We start from the raw sequence: 22,231 nt of genomic DNA, 5'->3' as shown, positions 1-22,231 counted from the left end.
TTAGTATAACAACCAATTTAAATTTTAATATTAAACATTATCATTTGAAAGTCCTTTAGCGGCCATGCCGCCGGGCATCCCTCCATGGACGTCCTTCTCTGTGGAGCCCAGCCAGCGGCTCTGTGTCTCCTCACGTTGCTGCTTCTTCATCCACTCGCCTGTTTCTTCCTTGGCACGGATTCAACTTCTTGTTAACCTCTCACAGACTATTTTAGCTTTCTTGTCTCCATTATTTCATAGCAGTGACCAAACTCTGTCAAAACATCCCATTAATGTATTTCCTAAACAAAGACAATCACTTTCTTAAGGTTTATCCTTGGGCCATCTAATACTTGTATACTGAGCAATAAACAGCTACTAACAAGGGCTCCTAGTGCCTCCCCAGCACTTTGTCGGACCCTCCCCTGGCACTGCAGACCTCCTGCCCACGGTCCAACCACTGAATAGTAACACACAGCACAGAAGAGAACCAGACTTATAAACATTAAAAATATATATATTTTTAGTATCACCCTATTAAGTGTGTATGTAAAAAAACAATAACGAACACACATTAACTGATGACTAAGAGATAGAGAGAATGGTCCATTCGACATCCTAACATTCCTTACCTTTTCCTATGGTTGAAGACCCCAATTTTCTTTTAGAAGTCTCTCTCTCTTCCATGACTTGGGGTGTTCCTAGATGGTTCATTCAGGGGACTAAGGAGAGACATGTGACCCAAATTAAGGAACTCGGACTCTCATTCCTAGTCATTAGAATTGCTAAAATAAAAGTTTGCGTGGGACGCACTTATCCTAAAAAATTATTGGTTGTTTATCTGAAGTTCAAATTTCACTGTGTGTCCAGTCTTGTTATTTGCTACATCTGGCAACCACAATGGTAATGGAAGTCATCGCGGCTTGATCCAGATGGCAGTCTGGCGGAGTCCCACTACTCCTCTGTCCATGGCTTCTGGTCTCCAAGATTCACCGTCACTACCCAGGCTTTGTCCTGCTTCAAACCTGGTTGTTCAGCTATGCCTCCAATTCTTTGACTATCCCTAGTCCTATATCCTTCCACTATGTTTCTTTCTTTTTCTTTTCTTCTGTTTGCTATGTTGTGGTTCTGTCTCAGATACCTAGAGTTGTTGTTTGTAGTTTGTAGAGAAAAAAATCCCTTACCAAAATACCACAGCAGAGACACAACCAGAGAACCCCTACTGGAGACAGCCAGGTTTTCTTGGCCTGAAGAGAATCTTTAAAACCGAATGTGTTGCCACTAAGGTCTAAGACAGAAATATTTGCTTAAAATATTGACCCTTTTGACTTCTCCAAAACCTCAGATCTGGCAATATGGGGCTGCAGTCCCATTGGTAACAACCATCTCGGTTAGAGTAGCTATTTTCCTTACGTGGAACGTGCTGTTGTTTATTGATACTCTCTGTACACCTGGCGGGTGTTTGACAATGTGATCTATGGTACATAGATTGCCTTATGCTCCCTGATTTTTTATCGCTTGCCTGATTCAGTTCAGTTTAACTCAAAACATCTCTTCTCAGCACCTAAAGTAGCTGACACAGAGGAGAACGAAGTAAGGCACGGTCCACACTATCAAAGAACCTCTTAGTCTAATGAGTGTGGCAGACACTTCAAAGGAGAATTTCATATGTAATATGAGGAAAGAAATAATGGAGGTAGGTCCAGGGTAGTATGAGAAGCAATAAAGATCATTTCGTTCAAACTGGGCCACAGGGGAAGTTTCGAGAGAAGATGAAGACTCACTGAGTTTAGAAGGATAAGGGAGAGAAAACTGCTGACAGCAGGTTGAATAAAGGGAAGAAGATATAAAACAGTACATGGAGGGGCGCCTGGGTGGCTCAGTGGGTTAAAGCCTCTGCCTTCGGCTCAGGTCATGATCCCAGGGTCCTGGGATGGAGCCCCGCATCGGGCTCTCTGTTCTGCAGGGAACCTGCTTCCTCTTCTCTCTCTCTCTGCCTGCCTCTCTGCCTACTTGTGATCTCTGTCTGTCAAATAAATAAAATCTTAAAAAAAGAAAGAAAGAAAGAGAGAAACAGTAGATGGAGTATAACTAAATACGAGGTTTTTTTTGTTGGCTTGTTTGTTTTTGTTTTTAATAACTAGGCAATTTCTGATGCCACAGCTCTATGGTAACCTATGGCAATCTCTAACTCCTGAATAGATTTTAGCTCCAAGTTCTGTTTTCACTCTGCTTTACAGGTGTTTCCTCAGTCTTGGCCCATTCCAGAACATACCTGTTTGACCAGCGATAATTTTCCATTCTCTGACTCTCTTGTCACCCTCCACAGAAGTGGGAGCCCCCCAAGTAAAGAAAAACTTAATAATAGTGCCACCTCCAGGCCAATAGCATCTCAGGGATCCATGCCCACAGTGAGGCAAATTCATCTTCTTTTTGATCTACCTGCCCCTGGAGCTTCAAATTCAGATGAGGATTTTGGGATTTCTAGGTGGGTAACAAATCTCTTAAAAGATATACACTTTCAGCAATAAGGGGCATCTAGGTGGCTCAGTGGGTTGAGGCCTCTGCCTTCGGCTCAGGTCATGATCCCAGGGTCCTTGGATCAAGCCCCACATCGGGCTCTCTGCTCAGCGGGGAGCCTGCTTCCCCCTCTCTCTCTGCCTGCCTCTCTGCCTACTTATGATCTCTCTCTCTGTGTCAAATAAATAAATAAAATTTTTTAAAAAAATAAGATAATTACTTATTTGTAACAAAGTTACAAATTTGATCCATGTTTCTCAACTCCTAGAACCCTCTACTATGATCTAGCTGTTCTTGAAAAGCATCACAAGGGAAGAGTTTTGTCTTGTTCAGTACTATATCCACAGTCCTGCAAACAGTATTTGACACATAGACATTGCTCAACAAATACCTACTTGGTTTAATTAATGATATATGATTGTCATGAATTAAAAATATTTCTTTATAGTTCCACTTGCATAGCTTTTTAAAATGCAACCAATTCCAATAATCCTTATCAAGCAAATTAAATTAGTGTGCCTGGGTAGTTTGAATACAAAACATAAGCATTCCTTCTTTTCGATATTTAAAGGAAAATTTGACATTTAAATCACAGGCTTACCTTAGAAAAGACAGTGGGTTGGTTGCAGCCAAAATTATTTTAATCTTTTTGTATGGTATAGGGAGCCAAATGACTAAATAGAACCAAATATTTCTATATTTATATTTCTATATTTCTTTATTTCTATATTTCTTCATTTACTTTTTATTTATTTATTTTGCCTCACACTACTTTTTATTTGCAGCATAATTCACTCAATTCTTCTAAACAATGACATAAAAGAGATTTCCTTGTGTATAAATAACTTACACACCTTCCATAAAGGAAACGCTCAATTATACTAGAATAGATCGCCTGCTGCTACAGCATTCTCATAACCCACAGAGTTGATGCACAATCTATAAATACTCAAGGCCAACGTTAAAAACTCAAGCACTTCAAGTTTCCCAAACTATATCAATATATTTAAAGTGCCTATATATATATTTAAGAATGATGATTGTCAATAAATTCTCTATAAAAATAAGTGCGATGGTTTGGTCCATCTAACTTTACCACTATGAAATATGAACATTTAGCTTTTAATATGTGGTCAGGCTTGTTCTCTACCTTCTCTCAACACTGACGCCACGGAGAAGCAAAGGAACTAGCAGAGTGCTAAGATGTGAGGGTCAACCCAGTGATTCCCGTCACAGTGCATTCTGAGAGGAGGTAACTGGATTTGGGTGATAGGGTTTATTCTTCCTTCCCTGGTTTGGATAACCAGATAGACTAGGAGAAGGGTAGTGATGCTGATGGCTATTCCCCGGACACATTCCTGGCTTCTTTCTGGGCAACCTTGGAGGAGGTGGGATTGTCACTTTGGAAATCTGGTACACCTTGGAGGAGGTGGGATTGTCACTTTGGAAATCTGGTACACTGGGCTTGGGGCTGCCATCCCCCAGTTGGGTTTCCCTTCTACTTCCTTACTTGTTTCTTCCTCTGAAGAAGAGAATCCTGAATAAAAACCAGAAGCAACGCTGTCAAGGGCCCTGGTAGCTTTTATAGAGATGTCCTCCTTATTCTCATCCTCATTTTCTTTTCTTTCTTTTTTTCTTTTTAGGATTTTATTTATTTATCTGACAGAGAGAGAGATACAGAGACAGAGAGTGGGAGCAGCAGAGGGAGAGGGAGAAGCAGGCTCCCCGCTGAACAAGGAGCCCGATGCGGGACTTGAGCCCTGGACTGTGGGATCATGACATGAGCCAAAGGCGTACGCTTAACCAACTGAGCCACCCAGGCGCCCCTCTCATCATCATTTTCAAAGCTGGCACCAGGGAACGCATTGTTTTTCTCTCCGTCCCCAGCTGGCAGCACACCTCCCAAGGCACCCGGTACCGAGTGAGCTCCTTTGGCAAACCCAGGTCCATGGACCAGGTGCCCCTGTTCACACAGGCTTCCAGGACCTCAGGATCTGCTCTGGAACATCAACACGAATGCCTCTGTAAGCCTGTCCTTTTGATGGTTTTTCTGGGTACCACTGATTTTTCTGTTTTTCTGGAAGTATAAGAGTCAATTTCTCGGCAAATCTCTCAACTTCCTTTTTTTTTTTTTTTTGCCCCTCAAAGTTACCATTTTCGAACACGCCTGGTGAGAAAGAAAATGGCAGCAATTTCGTTCTTCACCTTTCCCTCTGGCTTGGGGACTGTGGGGGTGCTCTGACTGCCGATGTGGCCACCACTGCACAATCCTGGGTGGGAACCCGGGCGTCACCTCTGCACAGTGAGCCTGGTCCCAGCCTATGACTCCCGCATTGTCTACATATTTCTCTTTAAATTATAAGATTTATCAAGTGGTAAGCTGGGAGTTATTTTGTTGTGTTATTTATAAGGCATTTCAAGGAGAGAACCAAAAGACATATTAGCATTTTACTGGAAATTACCTCTCCACTTCCCTATTGCCTATCTATTTATATCCAATCTTATTCCAGAAAAGATTGAATATGGCTTGCAAAATTACATAAAATACTTAGATAGCATAAATAAAAGCAGAGGAAAGGGAAGAAACAAAGGACATAAAACATAACTAGGAATGATGGTAAAATGTACATCATAAAAATCCACTAGTTGCTACAGCTGAGTGACAGATTTGGCCCCCAGCATTCCACCAAGTTCACCGGCAAGGGGAAGCCTGATCAATTCCTCAACCACAGGGTGTATAACACAGAACAGCAATTTATCAGGATGAATATGATTATTGTCCTAAGATCAGACAGGATGTGCTTACTAATGTTCTTATATTTTACCTCAGTATAGGCTGGTGATCTCAGTAGAGAGCAATTTAATAAAAGCAGTTCTGCAAGGAGGAAATAGCTGCTGGTGACTTGCCTCTCCTTATTACGTACCTGCTGTAATCAGCGTGACTAGGTAAGAATTACAGTACACACAGCATGCTGCTGCCGAACAGTCCCTTATGAAGAATACCCCTGTGTCTTTCCAAATTATCATTTTAGTTTCCATGCAATGTATTTCTAAGAAAACACTGAAGCAAATAATAATAATAATAATAATAATGTATCTTTAACAATATCATTCAAGAAAAAACAACCAATGATCTAGACTTCTATTATAGGCTTTTTGTTTGCTGCTGTATAAAGAGAATTAGATTTTTACCATTTAAAAACTCGGAAATATTCTCTCTCATTTCTATTTGCATAAAGTCTGTGGAGTTCAGCACTGCGTCAACCACATTATTACAAATCTTTGGTTATTTTAATTTTTTATCACAAAGATGGGTAAAGATTATATCATTTGGCAGAGTCATGATGACAAGTAAATAGCAGTGTTTTTAAAAAGGAAAATGCAGAATATTACTTTGTGACACACAAGTGTTTCACCTTATAAATATAAGGTTAAAAAGGAAAATGCGAAATACTACTTTTTGACACACAAGTGTTTCACCTTATAAATACAAGGTTAAAAAGAAAATGGTTTTAAATCAACCATTGGGTGTAGGTGAGAATTTTAGATTCCAACTGAACAAGAATTACTTGCACAATGGCTATATGCTAAGCAACTTACCAAAGGTGTTCACACAAATATCCCAAAGTAAGTGTCTTGGCAACAGCTCTGGGAAGTGGGGGCTATCATTCCTGTTTCACAGATAAAGCAGCTGGGGCAGTAATGCTATAGCCAGTAAACTTTTTCTGTAAAGGGACAGAGAGTGATTATTTTAGACATTGTGGAGCAGTAAGTCTAAGTCTTTGTCACAACCACTCAGCTCTGCGGCTGTCATGGGGAAGGTATAGACCGTTCTTAAAGGAATGGGTGTTCCTCTGCTCCAGTGAAACCACAGCCACAAAAGAGATGGCAGATCCACTAAACAGATCCTTGAGCCATAATCTGCATATCTCTTGAGCTCAGTATTTTTCCTAGTCCCTGGTAGTTTCTTTAGTACCTAGACTCCCATTTTAAAATAAGGAGTTATTATTGATGGACAACTTTGGGCTAGTTGTTTTTAACCTAGCCAAAATAATATCCCAGCAAACTTGTTAGAAAAATGTTTTAAAACATTCAATCAATTATCTACTAATGGTTTTATGTGCGTGCTGACAAATACACTTCAACAATATCTTTGTTGACTTCACAGGTACCATCTTCTTTTTGTTACTGAGAAGAAGAATTGTCTAAAGTCAATAATTTATTTCTACATTAAGAAAATAGAAAAAGAAGAGCAAATCAAACCCAAATCACAAATAAGGAAGGAGACTATAAAGATAAGAGAAAAAAAAAAAAGGTAAAAAAAAAATAAAGAGAGAAAAAAATAATAAAATAAAAAAATAAAGATAAGAGTAGGGGATGCCTGGGTGGCTCAGTCGGTTAAGTGTCTTGACTTCAACTCAGATCATGATTGCAGGGTCCTGGGATCGAGTCCCATAGGAGTGTGCTTCTCTCTCTTCCCCATCCCTGCTCATGCTCTCTCTCTTTCAAATAAATAAACAAAATCTTTAAAAGGGGGGAAAAAGATAGGACTAGAAATCAATGAAATAGAAAACAGAAAAACCAATGCAGAATATCAGTAAAACCAAAACCTGATTGTAGAGAACCATAAAGTGGGTAAACCTCTGTTTTTTTTAAGATTTTATTTATTTATTTGAGAGAGAGAGAGCATGAAAGGCGGTAGGATCAGAGGGAGAAGCAGACTCCCTGTTGAGCAGGGAGCCTGATGTGGGACTTGATCCTAGGACTCCAGGATCATGACCTGAGCTGGAGGCAATCGCTTAACCAACTGAGCCACCCAGGCACCCCAGCGGTGTAGACCTCTAGAAGGCAAATCAGAGAGCTAGTATTTTTACCCTGGGATCACAAATGACACTGAGACTCAGAGCAGTGAATACATATTCTTGTGGTTTTCTACCCATGAAGTGAGAGGATCTTAAACCCAAGTATGCTGTGTCTAAGTTCCATTTGATTTTCTCTGTGCCAGCAGTGAACAGACTGCACTGTGGACTACAGGGCCTTTCAGACAAACATGTTTTCCTGTCTCTTTTCTCTCAACCTTAAATGAATGACCAAGCACTAGAAGTGGAATTGGAATACTTTTAGGACCTGAAGTTAGACACACACACCACATTACCATTTGTCAGACAGTAACATGATCGTGTATTTCCAGAGTCACAGCACAGAACTGTACAGCAGAGAACTCAGGTCAACACTAGGTACATGATGACCTGGGTGAGTAGTTCCCCACGGGCTGCTTTCACTACCATAGCTGCTGGTTGTTCTGGCTCATTCATTCATTAAACAGACATTTACTGAGTGTCTGCTATGCGCTGAGCTCTGGGATAGACTCTGAGGACGCAAAGCTTAAGAGGGATCTTAGAGGTTAGTGGGGAAAATGAGCAAAAGCATAAATGATTGTAATAGATAATAGTGAAAGCAGAATGCCCTGGTAACTCTTAGGAGAGACTTCTAACTTAGAGAACAAATGAATATCGGGATTTGCCTCTATTCTCTTACCATTCGGGCTTTTCACTCCTTTGGCCACTAAGATTCCTCAGATCCTGCTCCACAGAGCTAGTGCTGCCCTGAAGATCAAAGCAGGAATGGTCTTGTTCCTGGCTCATTGATAGGAAGATTATGGTGGACTCTTGGAGGTGTTGGTCATTAGAAATCTCTTGGGTAAGTTAACCTATAAAGTAAATAAACCTGTGTCTGTGACAATTGACTGTCTTTCTTTTTAATGTCAAAATTATTAGGCTAACAGTCCCCGTCTGTGACAAAGCTGAGAAGAAACACAGGAAGGGAATGGGATAGAGAAACCTCCTTCTGCCAGATCTCCAAATCCCTCCAGCAGAGAAGCCATGAGTGTCTTGCTTATGATGAAATCCTTCTCCCACCCCTCCCTGCACCTGAACTAGTGCTGGATTGCACTTGACCTCAAATGTATAAATGGATGAGTGAATGATAGATGCATGCAAGTACTAGCCAGGGAATAGGGCTGTTTCAGTGAATAGGAAAGAATGCTCTAAGCAGAGTGAACAGAATATGAAGAAAAAAAAATCAGGGAGAATATCAGAAGTTCCAGCAACTGAAAATAGACCAGACTAGCAAGAGTTGAGTGTAAAGGGATCTATAAGATGTGAAAGCTAGAAATGTAATTCTGAGTCCAGTCCCTGCTCGATTCAATCACTGGCATCATAACCTTGTTCAGTAAATTCTTACCCTGTCTATAGACTGGGTAAACATTCACTACCATATCATAATATCTAGTTAATAAAACATCAAACTACCTTTTCTTTATCAATTTGCATTTATCAGGGTATCAATAAACAATCTATCATTGTGAGTATAAGCACATGTAAGATTTAAAACACATACTGTATTTATAATTTTCCCCAATTTTGATGACTTTATCTGAGTTTTCATGGTTAGGAAATTTGGAAAATCATTCTGTAATTTAAAAATACTGTTAATCAATTTGAAAATTAACATTTTCTTTCTTGTGCTTGCAGCAATAATGTCTGAGAACTTTATTTCAATTAGAAATGTCCAATTATAATAAATGCCTCTAATGAAGATGTAAAAGGACAAGAATAAAAGTGAAGAAATGGGAACATTGGAGAGATGGGTTCTAAAGGGCAACCATTATTCAGTTTCTTGTAATTGCCTTCAGAATTCTCTACCTCTCTTAGAAGGAGGAGATCTGAATGATATATTGTGTTGGTACTTTGGGAGTTTTTCCAGGTGCTTCACATAAATGGGAAAACAAGTGCATATGAGGTCCAGCATATCCATCTGAATACTTCAGGATAACAATACTAATTTTGAAGTACACTAGGAGGTTGCCTGGGTGGCTCAGTGGGTTAAGCCTCTGCCTTTGGCTCAGTCATGATCTCAGGGTCCTGGGATCGAGCCCCGCATTGGGCTCTCTGCTCAGTGGGGAGCCTGCTTCCACCTCTCTCTCTCTCTGCCTGCCTCTCTGCCTACTTGTGATCTCTCTCTCTCTTTCTGTCAAATAAATAATAAAATCTTAAAAAAAAAAAAAGTGCACTAGGAAATAAAGGGATTTTCCTTCCCTATTGTTCTTAGATCCCTATTGTCTTGTTCAGATACACTTGTGAAAAATGTTGAAGAACATAAATTTCCAAGTGCCCGCATCTATTCATTTTAACCTATGAGCTCATATTTAAACTGTAATAAATGTTTAAATGTGTCAGCCTTAATTCTTAATTACTAGGATGTTAATTCTGCCAGCTCGTGTGGCACACATGTGAGAATGTTTCCTGACCAGCTCATAAGAAGTGATTAAAATTCAAGGGTTCTGGCTAGACTTGCAATCACATGAGTACATAAGCACCAAAGCCTATTTGAATGAAATCTATAGCACAATGTTTTCTTTCAGCAAAGCAGCATCTAGCAAAGGATGGAACAACACATGGAAATCGATGCTTGTGTAAGCTGACAGATTTGAAGTCCAGACGCAGGGGAAATTCTGACAAACTTGTCCCTACTACTAATAATCAATTTTTGCTTAATTTTGCCCATAAGGAAGCCTAAGGCTTTTAGGAAACTCCATAGGAGTCTATGTAATAAATATATGTTTATTTGTCTATTGTCTATTAAGGTTTTGGTTCCATGATGTAGTTTAATTCTCACCTTTCTATGAGTTAGAGAGGTTGGTTTTAGCACCTCTGTTTTCCTGATATGGAAAAAGGATGACAGACTTGACCCATGACAGAGCTAAGAAGAGGAACATCCAGGATCTGAATTGAAGTCTAACTCCAAAGCCTCTGCTTTTTCTTCTCTACTCACAAAGAGCCAATCCTACATGAGCCTTTTGAAACATGCAGAAAGGGACTTGGGACATGTAGCAACTTTATTCCTCATGCTTATATATCAGGACTTGTCTTTCCTTCAGAATAAAAGGGATGCTTCATTGTCATGGGGAAAAGTCTGGAATAACCTAGCCTGTAGAAAAGCTTGTGTAAAGTACTCTGAACAGAAGAGACCCAAAGTGAAAATATTCTGTTTACTATGGTTTCACATTTAAATATTATTCTATATACAAAAATTGTTCTGACATCTGTGGCTGCCGATATAATTACAGAGGCAGAGAACATCCTCTCACAGCCGCCTTGAATGTGAAACATTTCTACAAGAAACTTTCTCCAGGAATATTGCTTTTGCAGTAAAAAAATTAACTATAATCCCCTCCCAGATTCCAATTATGGAAAATCTGCCTCAACAAAATTCTATTTAAAAAAGAAATAAGGGGGCACCTGGGTGGCTCAGTGGGTTAAGCCTCTGCCTTCGGCTCAGGTCATGATTTCAGGGTCCTGGGGTCAAGCCCTGCATCGGGCTCTCTGCTCAGCAAGGAGCCTGCTTCCCCTTCGCTCTCTCTCTGTGTGCTGCTCTGCCTACTTGTGATCTCTCTCTCTGTGTCAAATAAATAAATAAAATCTTTTAAAAAAAATAAATAAAAATAAAAAAGAAGTAAGACACAAAACAAACGGGGTTGCCAGGGGAAGGGGGGAGGGAGAGGGCAGTGGGGTTATGGGCATTGGGGAAGGTATGTGCTATGAAGTGTGAAAATTCACAAATTTACAGATTCACAGATCTGTACCCCTGGAGCTGATAATACATTATACGTTAATTAAAAAAAAAAAAAAAAAAAAAAACAAAGAAAAAGAAAAAGAAATAAGGTACAGAATGAACCACAGATTTCCTCAGGGAAACTGGGGTAAGGACAGAACTTGTGATGAAATTCCTCCGTGGATTTCCTTTTCTGCTGGTCTTCCTTAGGTATTCAAACAACATAAGAGCCAAGGATGCTCAGAGATGGCCACAGAAGGGACGTCTGCTGGATGAGAACAGGAGGAGAAGGGGAGAACGAGGCCTCCAAGACTCCTGTTCATAATGTGTCTGTCGGTAATTCTACCCAGCTACATCCCTAATTCTCCAACAGCTCTTCCTCCTTATGGCTCTTCCCAGATACTTTATCTCCCATGCATTTGGAAATGATTTCAAAGTGAGAGCTATTAGTAAACAGAAGTACCACTGCCTGTCATGCCTTAACTAGATGCAGCGTAGACGTTAGAAACATGGACTCCGGAGCCATTTTGGTTGGATTTGTATCATAGCTTTGCCATAGACTTGGGCATATTGAATATGCTTCGATTCTCCGTATCTGTAATGGTAATAGCAGTGTCCCCTTCTCAGAGTTGTGGTGAGGATTAACTGTGGAACGCCAGTGCCTGGAACATAGTAGGTTTTCAGAAAATGTTAGCTATTTTAAATATTTTGAAGAAGTTGTTAGTTGAATTCTCCCCTTCCATACCCTTATACAGTTGTTCCTTAAAACAGCATGAATTTGAACTGCATGGGTACACTTACACACAGATTTTTTTTTTTAAAGGTTTTATTTTATTTATTTGTCATAGAGAGAGAAGCAAGAGCAAGCATAGGCAGACAGAGTGGCAGGCAGAGGCAGAGGGAGAAGCAGGCTTCCCGCCAAGCAAGGAGCCTGATGTGGGACTCGATCCCAGGACGCTGGGATCATGACCTGAGCTGAAGGCAGCCGCTTAACCAACTGAGCCACCCAGGCGTCCCAGATTTTTTTTTTTTATGGTAGTTCTATATATGGATTTTCCTTATGGCTTTCTTATTAACATTTTCTTTTCTCCAGCTTACTTTATGGTAAGAATACAGTGTATAATACATGTGACATACAAAATATATATTAACTGCCTGTTTATGTTATTAGCAAGGCTTCTGGTCAACAGTACACTGTTAGTAGTTAAGTTTGAGGGGAGTCAAAAGTTATGGATATTTCCAGGGCAAGTGCACAGAGGTTGGTGCCCTTTGCTCCCAAGTTGTTCAAGAGTCAACTCTACTCTACTTCAAGAGTCAACTCAACTCTACCATTGGCAAGTTCAGTTTAATTGTGAAAAACAGGATCTTTGCTCCAACCTTTATCAGATTCTCATAAATTACTCAGAGAAAAACATCCCATCTGCCCATAAACAATATTTCGAACGTCACTGATCACTAACTTCCCTCCACTCGAAGCTTTTCTGGGCTCCTGCACTTTATACTACATGTTTGTACTGAGTTGAAAGAGGAGCGTTCACACTTTGCCATGTTTATTTTCTTCAGCTTTTAATGTGAGTAATAAATATTTTCATTTATTTTTTAATTCAGTCTTGGTGACAACCCACCCAATGGCATGCTAATCTTTTCATGTGTTTTTCCCCCCCATGTAAACACATGGCCATTAAAACCAACAACTGTTGTTTTGCTTTCTTTTAAATCCTACAAACAATTAGATTTACAGATGGAAACCCACTAGTGCCAGTTTTCCGGGGGGCTTTCCAGATTTAAGCACTGAAAGTCCTAAGTCCAGAGAACTCCTTTGATCCTGGACAAACCAGGACACTTGACTCATATTGGACAAATATATTGCAGTTGTCTTTAAAATATCTCAAACCACGGGGCACCCGGGTGGCTGAGTCAGTTAAGTGACTGACTCTTGATTTCAGCTCAGGTCGTGATCTCAGGGTCCTGAGATAGAGCTCATGTCAAGCTTCATGCTCAGTAGGGAGTCTGCTTGAGGATTTTCTCCCTCTCCTTCAGCCCATCCCCCATACACTCATGCTCTCTCTCTCTCTCTCTAAAATAAAAATAGAAACTTATTAAAAAATTATCCAAAATCATTAAATAACAAAGCATAGTGAAAATAGCACTGGACTTGGGACTCAGAATTGCTGGTTTCAAGAAAATACGGGGTGTTTTTTTTTTTTTAAGATTTTATTTATTTATTTGACAAACAGAGATCACAAGTAGGCAGAGAGGCAGACAGAGAGACAGGAGGAAGCAGGCTCCCTGCTGAGCAGAGAGCCCGATGTGGGGCTCCATCCCAGGACCCCGGGATCATGACCTGAGCCGAAGGCACACTGAGCCACACAGGTGCCCCAAAAGTACGGATTTTGCCTTCCACTCTCTCTGTGACTTCAGCAAGTCAGTCCCAACATTCAAGGTTCTCATTAATAAAACGAAATTGTAATATTGTTCTTTGTTACACTAGGACTGTTGTCAGGGCTATCCTCATGATGGTCATGCACACAGAGTCTTAATGAAGAGTTGCATATGTTTTCTCATCTGATCTTAAAATTTAGTACAGAAGTTGCTAAATGATATGAGGTAGCCTGTCTGTGGTGGTTACTAAAATTTAGAAGTTAAAGTGAGGTATTATACATGAAGTTTTAGTTCTTTTGTGTAGACATTTCAGTCTAAATATATCCATAAACAACTCCATTTTATGTCTAATCAATAATAAAAATTCTCACCTCTTTTAGTATTCCAATATTTTCTGCTGTGGGAGTTTCCAAACCCTCCCTGTAACTGTTGTAGTTCAAATGCCTTCTTAGTTCAAAAAGAATTCATAAGAAAAGAGCATCTTAAGTTCTTCTTTCATCAGTGAGCATTTTCACATATAGTTCTACAGATACTATTTTTCTGGGATAACGCATTTCTTCATAACTACACAATATGCTTATGTACACTTAGCTTCAGAAAATAGACTTTGGCTCATCCCTTTACAAGCTTTGTAACCTTGAGCCAGTTGAGTGGTCTCATGGTGCCCAAATCTGTGCATTTATAGAACGCAAATAATAATAGTACCTACCACTTTGGATTCTTGTTGTTGTTTTAAAAATTTTATTTATTTATTTATTTATTTATTTATTTATTTATTTTAGAGAGAGAAAGTGTGGGAGAGTAGGGGGGTCAGAGGGAGAGGGAGAATCTTAAGCAGACTCTGCACTGAGGGCAACCATGTTTATTTTCTCAAGGAGCATTACAAATGCTTTGAGGGAAGAGATCCTGGGTCATGGGTCAAGCAAGGCTATCCTAGAGAACATTGTGTTTATTCTCTGCCTTTAATTTAGGAAAGGGGCCTGACCTTTCTATGCATTCATTTCATTATAAGTTTCATCTATGATCTGCTGTTGAAAACCTTAATCCCAAATCATTTCCAGATTTCAGATATGCTTAGTCTTTAATAATTTCTCTTCACAAATAGGACATCAGGACTTTTAACATTTCAGGCACATACCAGGGTCAACAAAAATAGCTTCTGTCTCTATCTCAATGTCTACTATTTTGAATATTTGTGTTTATAATGTGCTTCTCCGGTGCTCCAAACCAAAAGATTGTCATCTTCAAAGAAATGTTGCCAAAACCTTTTCATAGGTCGTCTTCAAAGAAATGTTGCCAAAACATCACTATTTACTCCATTAGAAAACTGAAGAATTGTTTTCCATGTAATTCAGTAAAAATGTGGGTATATATATTCTTTTAAGATTTTATTTGTTTATTTGAGAGAGAGAAAATGAGAGAGCAAGAATGAGAGCAGGGAAGGTCAGAGGGAGAAGGAGACTCCCCACTGAGTGAGGAGCCTGATGTGGGACTTGATCCTGGCACTCCAGGATTATGATCTGAGCTGAAGGCAGTCGCTTAAGCAACTGAGCCACCCAGATGCCCAAATGTGGGTATAATTGAGGATATCTCAACCAGCTACACTGTGGTCAGGTGAGACCATGGTGGCCATTTAACACAATACCCTCCACACACACACCTTCAAGTCCTGTCTCCCTGTCCCTGCTCTCCCATCCTCTCCTTAGTCTCTCCCAAATTCTGCAGTGTGAGTCACCTTTCACCCACAGGGAAGATGATTAGTAATGTACTACTGGGTACAATCATTAAAAGTGCTACTATTTATACGATGTGTGCTGAAACGAAGCCCATCGTATCTCACGTGGCTTTATTACTTGCCAAGCTTCTCCTTTAACACTCTCAACAACATGGTACCTGCTACTCAGTGTTCTTCATTGGAGAAACAAAAGTGTCTTAAAGAAAGTAATGAGATCTTTTCATTTTCTTCTACCTTGTGTATTTAATCATTAAGGGCAGATGGAGATGGCATTTAAGGAGTGAGCAGTGGCTGCAGGGAAGCGTACATGGCCATTAGCCACAGTGACCCATGATTCAGCTGAGTCCCACCACGACCCAGGTTATCCTGATCTTCATAGTCCAGTTCCTGTACCTGCAGAAGCATCATCCCAGAATCAGAAGATCATGGAGTTATACAGGCCTAGAGTTGGGTCCTCCAAACAAACGTGACTCGGGCTGTCCATTTTCACCTGTTTAAATTTCCTATTGGTGTGCTTCAGAGATTCAAGCTCAGCAGTGTACCCTGGGCTTTGTCTTATGGACGGTTCATGTTCTTCCTCACATTCATTTCCACATTTCTCTGCCACATTCCAGACTGCTTTATCTTGTTTGATTCTCCTAATTAATGTAGATTTTCTTTTACTCTCTTACTAATATGGAGAACCATTTATTTATTTTCTTTAAGTTCTTTGCATTCTGGAGGTTAGAATTCATATCCCATTAATGCACCCTCTCTTAAGTAACAAGCATAATCAGTTACTGAGTTCTGATTCCTCTTCATGGGTTTTTGTCACATCTTCTCTCTCCCTTTTTTAATCCCTCTGGCACAGTCCTAACAAAAACAATAAAAACCCCAGTTTATAGAGGTGCCTGGGTGGCTCAGTGGGTTAAAGCCCCTACCTTTGGCTCAGGTCATGGTCCCAGAGTCCTGGAATCTGGCTCTCTGCTCAGCAGGGAGCCTGCTTCCTCCTCTCTCTTTGCCTGCTTCTCTGCCTACTTCTGATCTCCGTCTGTCAAATAAATAAATAAAATCTAAAAAACAAAATAAAAACAAACAAAAAAAACCCCCCAAAACCCCAGTTTACAGAAGGACTATTCTGGGCCAGGCACTTGGCCTACATTTTCTCTAAACCCTTGTAATTAATGAAGGGAGTTACTGTCTCTATGTGTCTCTTCTCTATTTCACTCATTATGATCTAATATAAACATATTTGCTTTATTTATATGTCTATTGGTTGCCTCAACTAACCAGAATGCAAGCTCTATGATGACAGGGATATTTGCTTTGTTCATTGCTACATCACCAGTACCTAGAACTGATACCAGGTTGACAAGAAGCCATCATTTTAATTTAGAACATTGCACAGTGTCTGACATTTATGTATCACCCAATAAATAATTGTTGAATTAATTAACAAATCAAGAATGACATACAAGACTCCTTTTCTACTTCTGTCTGCTTATATTCTATTTTTGACTTTTCAGTACAAATTGACCCATTCTGCATTTATTTATTTATTTATTTACTTACTTACTTATTGAAAGAGAGAGAGAATAGGGAGGTACAGAGGAAAGGGAGAGAGAGAATCTTAAGTAGGCTCCATGCCCAGTGTAGAGCCTGATTCGGGGCTTGATCTCACAACCCTGAGATCATGACCTGAGCCAAAATCAAGGTTTGGATGCTTACCCAACTAAGCCACCCATGCACCTCAAGGTCTATGTATTAGAGCTTCTGCAGTAGTGGCAGCTGGTTAAGTGGTCTCTGCAGGATTTTTAATATTTATTTATTTATTTATTTATTTGTCAGAGAGAGAGGAGCGAGAGCGAGCACAGGCAGAGTGGCAGCAGAGTCAGAGGGAGAAGCAGGCTCCCTGCTGAGCAAGGAGCCCGATGTGGGACTCGATCCCAGGATGCTGGGATCATGACCTGAGCCGAAGGCAGCTGCTCAACCAACTGAGCCACCCAGGCGTCCCTCTGCAGGATTTTTATCTTTGCATCTTATGTTAGAGCTTCAAGTCCGGTCATTAGGCAGTCATTCCCAAGGAGGGAAGATAGGGATAAAGTATGGGAAAGCAAGAAAAAGTTGGAATCCATGAATATGATCTAGAATCCACAAGGAAAGACCAAAACCTGTGTCCTTTCCTGTTGCATCTGACCTTGATGGTGTAGGTATCTGCAGAAAACAGGGCCTTTCTTCATGGAGTTAAATACACACAAGTGGCCCAGGATTCAGAGATACTGAAGAAGGATCCAGAGGAAGGCGGGTGCGTGCAGGCCTGACAGCTACCTCACGTGAATGATTCAGACGCGTAAGTTACAAAGTGGCCCTCAGTGTTGCCGACAAGACTGTCCCTTATGGCCCACCCATCTAGAAACATGCAGAAAAGGGAATTCTAAGAAATGTAGTGCAGCCTAGCAACATTGATATATTACAAAGCTGCTTCTCATCTCTTCCAATTAATTACTCATGATAGTTTTGAGTGGCATTTCCTGTTTTGCCAGTGGTTAACAACCCACCCTAATAAAGACTAGAAGCTTTTCTTGTTCATTTATAAAGATCATAAGGCATTCCTGAATTCCTGTGTCTTGCCTCTACTATGCCACTTAAAATTTATTTGGATACTCTCATTAAATTAACTTATCTACTGGTTAGAATTGCATTTGTCTACAAATAGCATTAAACCAAAACAAACAAATAAAAAATAATGCCTGAAACAAAATAAAAAAGTATTTCTTTTTCACATAAAAGGCATAGGAATTCTAGAGCTGGTTTGTGTATGAACATTGGAAACTCAGGCTTTCTCTATCAATAAGATAAGGTGTAGCATCTTTTTTTTTAATCTTTTTTTATTTTTTTAAGATTTTATTTATTTATTTGACAGAGAAAAAGGGATCACAAGTAGGCAGAGAGGCAGGCAGAGAGAGGAGGAAGCAGGCTCCCTGCTGAGCAGAGAGCCCGATGCACACCTCAATCCCAGGACCCTGAGATCATGACCTGAGCCGAAGGCAGAGGCTTAACCCACTGAGCCATCCAGGTACCCCCCTTTCCCAATTTCTTAAAGGTTTCCTGGAAATCCTGAAGAGCAACTTCCACTTGCATCTCAGAGCTTCAAGAGGAACTGAAAATTAGAGCCCAGAGCTGTGTACATTGCTCAAGGAGAAATTAATATTTGGAAGGAAATAGCAACATCTGCCACAATTTCTAAGAAACACTCCCCCCACAAGTCATACTTACCTAGATGAGATATTGCTTCCTTCCCTAGGAATGAGAAGAGTATTGAATATGAGGTGGGCTTTAAAACAGTTAATTTCGTGGCAGGAGACTTTATTCAGCATTGTCCACAAACGCTTTTGAAGCTCTGCACTTACAATATGGGTCTTACAGAGAAGGGTTTGCAAACTCTTAAGCTGAAGCAGTGGAGATAATATAGAAATCCCAATTTTGCCGTCAAAGACATGAAATGTGAATTACTGTAAAAGGTGTGCAGAGTATTAGGAGACCTTGTGGGACACTGGGTGCGTGTCAGCCGTGATTGTCAGAGGAGAGGGAAGCTGATGCACACAGGAGTGTGGGTGGGGCCCAGGCTGCACTTTGACATCTCCATGAAACCAACGTGGTTTAAACCAGCGGTGGAGACTGCAAGGGTCCATCAGAGGGATTCATTAGTTTACTGGAGGGCCTTTTCTCAGTTGCGGGAAGGAGGGGGCCCTGAGAAGAAAAACTTGATCAGGATCCAGAGGTCCTGCAGAAGTGGAGGAAGCAATGCAGAATTTACTCTGGACGCAGAATTAATGTCTGTTTTATATCATAGCATGTGAGTCGGAGCTACCCACAATCCCTTGCAGGTATCACTTTAAAGTAGTTCTTCATTCACCTGATTGTACTATTGTCCAAACACTTTCCTGTCTTCATCATTAAGAGTGCTATTCCAGGCAAACAGTCTTTGTTTGTACTGCCTTCCCCCTTAGCATCAAAAAAAAAAGAAGTTGGTTTGTCAAAATTTGCTTGTCATTAGCCATGTTGATTTTATATAAGAAATATGACCATGCTTTAATGAGACTAACACCTTACAAATACAGTGGCATTTATGCATCTTCAAAGAGTCATGGAGGGAGAAAGCACAGTTACGGATGCTGCTATAGTTGACCACACTTTGGGAGCCCCCATTCTAGAATTCAATAGACAGTGTGGCATTTCGTGTGAGGGGGGCACTCTCGTGTATGCTTCTTGTTTTCCATCCTGCTTGGATCAACGAGACCCGGGAATGGGTCTGTTCAAATGGGAGGCGGTACAGAGGCCCAGAGCATATGGTTAAGAGCACGGGCTCCAAGGACAGGGTGCCCAAGTTCAAATCCTAGCCTTGTTCCACATGAGCTGGGCCACCCCCGGTGAGTTTCTTACCTGCAAAGTGGGGATACTACACCAAAGGGTCTGGGGCAGACCTGAGGCTGTAGGTCAGGTTCAAGTTATTTTACCTGTGAGGATAAAGTCCCTGGGAACAACCAGAAGAGGGGTATGGTTCTGCTGAACAAAGAAGTATGAACATTAAACTTCTATTTTTTCTTCAACCAAATATTCTTAAGCAATTAAGTTAAATATGAACAACCATGTACCTGCTTTAAAAAAAAATGGAGAACTTCTTGTAATTAATGTCTTAAATCATTTAAAAATAACAGATTCTCAATAATATAAAGAAAGAGCAGAACAAGGTATTTCTAAGTTAGCATTCCTGATTGGAAGACAAATTGAAAGTTGTTGAGAAACAAAAGGGCAGTCTCTAGTTCCTCATTTAGCTTGCCTCCAGGAGTGTGGAGTCTGAGCTTTAGGCTCTGGAATGGTTTTACGGCCTCCCCTCAGTTATCTAGGTACCTGCAGTTGAGTCAGCCTGACAAATCAAATTTAGTTTGAGGAAACAAATTGAAAAGTAGAACCAGTTACTGGTTAGTTTTAAAGACTTTCAATTGCTTAATTACAGTCTTTACTGAATTTATCGAATCTATTTTTATTCCTCATTAACAACTGAGTGGTTATCACCACACACACAGAAACAGGACCACCATCTGTGTAGTTAGAAGGCCCTAGTGCAGATGGATCCACTGGGCTCCATGACTCAGAGAACAGGACAGCAGAGCAATCCAGCATCCTAGCCAGCACTGAGTGGGTCTTGCCGTGAAACTGTTCATATGCTCTAGAAATCTTCATGTGCATTTGGGGTTTGTGTGAATATTTAAGTTCAGGCGTGTGGATGACTATGGAAACAATAGTTTTAGCCAAAAGTGTGTTTCTTTTTTGCCCGAAAGACCAATATTTGAAGAAGTCACAGGGGTCCTTGATTGTGTGTTTGAGTGCTTTGCAACTCATGGCCACCAGTAGAATATTCTATTTCTTGGCCATGGTTGTTTCCTTCATTCATCTTCAAAAGGATACATTTGTTTTCAGGCAGTGTATCCCTATTTATGCAACATGCATGCTCTGGTTGTCAGCATTGTACAAGCAGTACCTGAAAGTAATTGGTACAATGAGCTTGAATCAGATGGAGAGGAAACCTTTACTAATGCACAGAACAGAATTCTTTCAAATCGAGATGAAAGACCATTTTCAGAGTACACATTTGTAATGGATTTCAACTCTCACTCTTCCTCTTTTCCTATTATTTATTCCCCCCCCACCCCATTTCAAAATGTTAATCTGATGCTTCGAGAAATTTCCTTTAAAAACATTTTAAGATGCGCTTATGAACTCACTGTAAGCAGTTCAAAGGAAAATCTCTAGGACTCCTTTAAGTTTCAGGAGATGTGAAGAACACCGTTATGCCTGGCATGATATTATATTTTGACCATCAGAACACCAGCAGGAATGTCAGTAGGAGGTAACAGACATATATGAGTGTTATATGGGTGTATAAAAAGATAAAGCATAGTTTTCCAAAATCAGTTTTGCTGGACTTGGGCATGAAATAAACACACACACACACACACACACACACACACACACATGGGGCAGGGATCAGGGAGAAGAGGGAATTCCATGGTCAAATACATTGGGGAAATGCTATATACTCTATCCCTTCATAGAGACATCCAATACACTTATTATCTTAAACGGTATGAAATGCTCTGTAGAGAAGAAATCTGTTTAACCTAGAATTTGTCTACATGTTTGAATCACAGAATCTTTCTCATTTGGGATTAGCAGGACTTGAGTTTTCGGAAAACACTTTGGGAACCATTCTCTTAATAATCACCAGTTAAGGCCTGTATTAATGATTAGCCAAGGCATTCATTTTTAAATTCATTTTCATTTAAACAATCCATTAAGTAATTAAATTCATTTCATTTTAAACAATTCTCCTGGAAATATTTTTCCTGTGAGCTAAATATTTTATCTCTACAACTGTTATTTGTGTTGTTTGAATCTCTATACATTTAGAACATCGGGATATTGAAGTTTTTTCTGTAGAAGCCAGGAAGTAAGGCCTTATTTAAATCAAGAGATAATTTCTTTTCGAACCTGCATACAGTTTGGCAATGGTCGTGGCCTTCTCCACTCCAGCTAATAATTACGGTAGTTTCTACATGCCTCCCATGTGCCCACTGGGGAGTGAAATAATATTTCCCAGGAAGCAGACAGGTAGGTAAGATCAGCCCCGGTCCATGAAGAAGAAAATGAAGGGTGTCAGATGCTGAGGAACTTCACTAGAAAGAGCAAGGAGAAAGCCCAAAGCCAGGTCTGTTTGGCCTCCAGAGCACTCAGCCTCCCTCCACTGTGAGCTTACCTGCCTGCCTGTGAGCTGCTCCCTTAAACTCAACACCTCGGCCTGAGCACACCTCTGTCGTCACCATGGTCACACCACTGGCTGATTCATTCCCTTCTTTACCAGTCTGTGGAGTCTGCCATGTTGCCTCTTAGTGACAGCGTCTCTCATTTCAAAATATCCAGAATTTACCACAGGACCTTGGCAAATTACAAATGTAATAATAT

At 40.3% G+C, this 22,231-nt stretch overlaps 1 pseudogene; it reads right to left on the bottom strand.

Annotated features, from left to right (window-relative positions):
* Positions 1 to 3,686: 3,686 nt before the first annotated feature.
* Positions 3,687 to 22,092, bottom strand: LOC122905306 (annotated as a pseudogene).
* Between the last annotated feature and the right edge of the window lie 139 nt (positions 22,093 to 22,231).

This window comes from Neovison vison, chromosome 4, assembly GCF_020171115.1.
Source record: "Neovison vison isolate M4711 chromosome 4, ASM_NN_V1, whole genome shotgun sequence".
NCBI lineage: Eukaryota > Metazoa > Chordata > Mammalia > Carnivora > Mustelidae > Neogale > Neogale vison.
This window is presented reverse-complemented; position numbering and strand designations above follow the sequence as displayed.